General features: G+C 34.7%; 1 non-coding gene across 1 annotated transcript; it reads left to right on the forward strand.

Moving 5' to 3' along the window:
• The first annotated feature begins 2,240 nt into the window (after positions 1 to 2,240).
• Positions 2,241 to 2,314, forward strand: TRNAT-GGU (transfer RNA threonine (anticodon GGU)). Its single transcript has one exon. It is a non-coding gene; the product is annotated as a tRNA-Thr (tRNA).
• The last annotated feature ends 3,694 nt before the right edge of the window (positions 2,315 to 6,008 follow it).

Here is a 6,008-nt window from a genome sequence, read left to right on the forward strand (position 1 = left end):
GACGATATACAGTTAGAAACATCCATGCCTTCTCCGGGATTCGAATCCCACCCTTCGGTACCCCAGAAAGCTCCCCTAACTACTATATAGTCTGGGTAGTCAAAACAGAATTATATTCAGCTTCAGTGAAGTTATGAAGAGAAAAGCTTGTTCATGTTGTTGTTGTGACTTATCTTATCTAGCAGTAACATCAAAACAAGCCCACGAAATTCATCTTGGCGAAGACTGCAAGATTGCGCCGGTCCTTGGCAAGAGTCTTGAGTCTTACTCTCACAGTATAGGTGACAGTATGACTGTACTTAGTTTCCCCTAACTTGTATGCGAATTTGAAGGCCCCTAATTTGCGTAAATTCCGCCCCAAATTTCCACACCCATTGAGTCTGCAATACGATATTAAAGATATATAATTAAAGTTAATAAGTTTATAGTTTCAAAGAAACAAATCTTGTGGATTAGTAGGTGGAAAATGAATTCAAAATCTAAGCATTTGAAGTGAGACACACGAAAATATTTTATAAATTTGATTTCTTATAAATAATGAAATAATTAGCCATAAGTAACGTTTCGTGCTCCATAGTCAGTTTACTCAGTAAAATGTCTCATGGCAATTTACTGCTTAGGAAAAAAAAAACGTAATTTTTTTCTTTGCGTTTATGCAACTCATTTTTATTGTTTTTTTTAACAAATCTTGATAATTTTACCATAAATGTGTTCGAAGTATAAGAGTAACAGCCCTTTCTAAAATGCGAAGGTCACGAAATCAAAATTAACCGTTTGCAGAGAGCTTCATCTGATCAATATGGATTCTAAATGAGAAAGTTTGCAAAGAAACATTTTAAATAAGACGATTTATCCAATAAATGAGAAGGAAAAATTTGTCCATGTCTCATAAATATTTTATACGTTTTTCTTTTCTTTTCTTTTTTTTTTTTTTCTTTTTTTTTTTTTTTTGTGTGTGTGGGGGTTCGAATAATGTAATCTAAATTAAGCCATGCTGCCTGGTTTATTATTTGACATGTATTAAAGTGTATAAAGAATAACTTATGCACAGGTGATAACAAGTCTCACAAACATTTCCAAACTCTCATAATACTCTTTCCATACTGTTTTAGAATAAAGTTATATTTTTCTGAAATAATTAAATTTAGAAATTAAGGGCACAAAAGCATATTATTATAAAAATTGCAAATAGAAAAATAAGATTTAGTTAAGATTGGTGAAAATGTAATAAAATAAATAACTACAATATTTATTAAAGCAAACTAGGAAAGAAAGTCTTGCTAAAATAGCTGTACTTATTTAATTGGTGAATGTAAGCTCCTAAAACTAGTTTCTTTTTGTTTTCCTTGTCATTCCTTGTCGTCAGGTATTTGTCATTGAACGGGCGCTTAACCGACTTAGTCTTGGCCACTACTAAAGTCAGAAGTGGTGCCCACTTTACTGCGGAGCTACCTAATTGGTTGGCCACCATTACCTCTCATGAAGGGTCGGACAATTGCAGCCATGCCTTCCCCGAGATTCGAACCCGGGTCCTTCCGTATCGTAGTAGGCTCCCATTATACCATTATACCGTCTTGGCGGCTCCCAAAACAAGTTAATTTCAAATATATGCTTTGATACGCAACATCATCATGTTCCAATAAGCCAATGGTCATTTAAGAAATAAGTATTTTCTAAAAGGTAAGACACGAACATGACTGTGTCGTTTTAGGAATACTATGGGGGAGGAAATATAAGAGAAACCTCCTGAAGAATTCCCAAATAATCTTAATTGATTTCTTGTAGTTAATCATTGTAATCTACACGATGTTATAATTAAACTTACCTTATTTATTATTCGACAAACTAAACTATTTCAGAGCAATAGATGCAATTCTTAGGAACATTATTTTTAATTTTTTTTTAAAATTTGATTGATTTAAGCAAAAATTCAATTACTTCATGATACATTTTATAAGATATTTCTCCCGCTTTCCTAGCGTGCCTTCGTGGTGTAGTGGTTCTGCACGCTGGGCCGGTATTTCAGAGGTCCGTGGTTCGATTCCCGACGAAGGCGGTTGCTAATTTTCATCTCTCCGGGTTTCCAAAAAATACCCAATGGCTCTACAGTGGCGCCCGAATTAAAAGAGTCGTGCATGATGAATCTCCACACCCAGTATTTGGCGATTGGGTCCCCTAAAGCTCCAGACGCCTTTTAAAAGGGGGAAGTATATAATGTATTTCTCCCGCTTTCCTAGCATGCCTTCGTGGTGTAGTGGTTCTGCACGCTGGGCTGGTATTCCAGAGGTCCCTGGTTCGATTCCCGGCGAAGGCGGTTGCTAATTTTTCAACTCTCCGGATTTCCAAAAAATATCTACAATTTAATTAAAATAATAAATAATAAATAATAATAAATATAATAAATATCTCTACAATTTAATTAAAAATATTGAATATTTTTATAAAATTACATTGTGTACTTTTTCATTTTTTAAATATATAACGTTTCCATGTTAGTCTAACTGTATATCACCCAGTATCCTATAAAATGTTTCGCTTTTCCACTTGGACTATCTCTCTTCATAATCTCCACTTATGTATTAAAATTGCAAAATATACTGAAGGTTTTCATAAATTTTGCAGTTTTCGTTCGTCAGTCTTTTAAATCTCAAAATTTGCAGAAATTCGTTCTGGAATTTAACTGCTGCCAAACTTCTTTCAAACCTTTGAAGCGGTTCAATCGCAGGATAATTATTTAAGGGAAAATGTTTTTTCCCTTAAATATTGTTATTGAAATACCACATCTAAGCTCATGTTTTATGTTAGGCTTGTTTCGTAAATGTTTGTGAAGAACATGGCTTTATTGCTGTCATTATTAAAAAATTCTAAACAAGTTTAGTAGCAATGCTAATTGAGGTTTTCGAATGTCCCTCAAAACAGCACTAAAATTCCTGAATCTAATGACATTTGTCACAAATAAGCCTTTCCTACATACGAAATCCTGAGGTGATAAAAATAAATTACTTGATCATAAAATTTACGATTTTGTGATCAAGTAATAAACATCCATATATATTTTTATAAATTACTAAGATTTAATTAGAAAATAATTTGGATTTTACGCAAAGAACAGAAATTATGAAGACAACGCAAGAAGCGTAAAATTCTTACTCCAAGATTTCTTGGAGAAAATCTAAATTATATTACAATAGAGATTCCTCCTTTTATGTTGATTATTTAGAATAGCATATGTGAAATTACTAATTAAACATAAGTACAAAAATATTAATCAGTGTAATTCAGGAAGCACTCTACATGGTGTCTCAAATGATTGTTGCCAAACATAACATGCTGGTCTGCCAAAAAAGATTTACAAATGAACTTGTGTCCGAAAATGCGAACGGCGACCGTTATAGAGGGAATGTTCGTAGGCTTACGGGAGAGTGGGAAATGTGATCATTTTAGGCGAGGACGTTGCAGGAGAAGGATAGTTTACTATCTCTTCTTTATGGATATTTTGTGGAAAGAATGTTGCCGGATCTGATGGTTGACGTTTCAGCAGCTACACGCCTACATACCTGGTTTCAGCATAATAGAGCGCCTGCAGATTTTACAAGTACATTATGTTACGGAAATACCTCGATAGGACTTATCCTACTTATTGGATTGACAGATTCGGACTAGTCGCATGGCCAACGCGAACAACCAGCCTGATTTCCTTGGATTTCTACTTGTGGGAATACGTGAAGTCCATGGCGTACGAGACGACAGGAACAACATGGATCTCGTCGCCAGGATCGTGGAAGAGGTACCGCTTGTCCGTGACACACCAGCCCATTTGGAACGGGTACGTGAATCCATGTGTCGACGTTGTGAAACATGCATTATTGCGAATGGAAGGAATTTTGAACATCTTCTGTGATTTAAGTATGTTCTTTAATAAAAGTCTTAGTAACACCTCATGTGACATACTTTCTTTCTTCCCTTCTACGCTTCCGAACACAACCTTCTAGCGGTCACCGTTCGCATTTTGGAACACAAGTTTCAATATAAATCTTGTTTGTCATGGTATGACAGACCAACATGTTAAGTTTGGCAACGATATTTTAAGACATCCTGTATATTTAAAATATAAGATAAAATACAGGTGATTCTAAATTGTTTTCACAAATTAAGAGGGGTGATAGTACTCATCCAGATGAGCAATAATTACCATAGAACATAGGGTCGCATTACACTGTGAGAGGCAGAAAAGAGGAATATTAGAATTCCAACCTGAACATAAACAGTTTAGGGAAAGCGAATGAACGAGATCAAAAATTGCACAATCAGTTTAGTGAAAAATTCACAGAGAGAGGACAAAACGGATAAAACCGAAAACTTGGCTTTCGAGTGTTAATTCGAACTCAGACTTTGATAGCAAACACTCATATTTGGTTGGCAAGGTCTCATCCTTGCTAACGTTTGCAGCAAGTTAATTATCTAATCAAGGGATGAATATTATCATCCGACTCCCACTTCTGCTGTATGCCGAGATTAGCACGAAAAGTTCATGCTGTGTTTCGGCTGTCAGAACTTTGTATTCCATAGAAGGGCGCTTCAAGTAAGAATAAGCGCAGCATAATAAGTCCAAGAGGACAGGATAGAGGATGGCGAAGGGCAAAAAACTGCTACCTTGGGTTCTCGATATCAAGGTAGCAGTTTTACATAATTAACTTGTTGTAATCGTTTGCGAGGTTGAGACCTTGCCAATCAAACATGTGCATTTGAGTGTTTGCCACCAAAGTTTGAGCTTGAATTAACACTCGAAAGCCAAGTTTTCGGTTATCCCCGTTTTGTGCACTCTCTGTGAGTTTGTCACTAAACTGATTGTGCAACTTTCGATCTCGTACATTCGCTATCCCAACACTGTTGTAAATTCAGATTGAAATTCTAATATTCCTCTTTTCTGCCTCTCAGAGGGGAATGAGACTCTATGTTCTATAGTAATCATTGCTCATCTAGATGAGTACTATCACCCATCTTAATTTGTAGAAACAATTTAGAATCTCCATGTATTCATTACATAGTAAAGAGTGAAAAATCTCAGTAACTCCTTGCAGGTTTCGTGGTATTTTTAGAGAAAGGAAAGAAGGCAACAGCGGATATTACATGGTAATTCAAAGAGCCACGTAATATCCATGTTAATAACATGAAAGCAATAATAATAATAGAATCATTTATTAGCATGTGTGTATGAAATGTAAAATTTGTGGTTCTGTTGATTTGAATGTGATTCTTCAGTAGATGATGTAATTTAGAAAGTTAATAGGATTTCTCAGAACTTACGAATTTAGATTTCTCCTTACGTAATCACATGACTCAGGTAAAGCAACTGATTACAATTGATTACAACTGATTACAAACATGCAAAGGTAATGAATCACATGAATGTGGATCCTCGTTATTAGAATTAAATGATTTATTACGAGTGCAACTATTATCAAACCTCGGAGCTTTTGCGTTTGTACGCGAGTACTTGACCGACTGGATTAAATGCATGCTAAGAATCCAGACTTCTAAATAAGGCATGTCTATCCTAGAAGCGAGATCACTGCAAGGGAAACACCCACTTAGGTTTCACTCTTAGTTCTTATGTATAGTAAATGATTTTTTAAAACACATTTACCCCGCTAGAGTTTAAAATTTTTTTAGACAGAAATTAGAACTCGTAGAGTTGACAAACACCAGGAATTTTTTCATAGATTTTAACATTATCAAATTCAACCAAGAATACTTGAGTTTTACATTATCTACATTACTAGGTTACATTATCCAATTCAGCCAAGAATACTTGAGTAGTTCCTATATAAATTTTATTGTTAACGTATTTGGGTACTGATAGAATGCGAAATAGTTTTAGAAATGACAGGAAAGGAAAATAAAAAGGTTAACTGGAAATAAATGTTTAAATGTTTGAAAATTATTAATTATAATATGCTAGTCGAAAGAAACGAAGAAATAAGAATTGAAAGTAGAATTGTACTTCT

This window comes from Stegodyphus dumicola, chromosome 12 (genome assembly GCF_044657685.1).
Source record: "Stegodyphus dumicola isolate Sdum_Otavi_A_Nest chromosome 12, ASM4465768v1".
Classification (NCBI taxonomy): Eukaryota; Metazoa; Arthropoda; class Arachnida; order Araneae; family Eresidae; genus Stegodyphus; species Stegodyphus dumicola.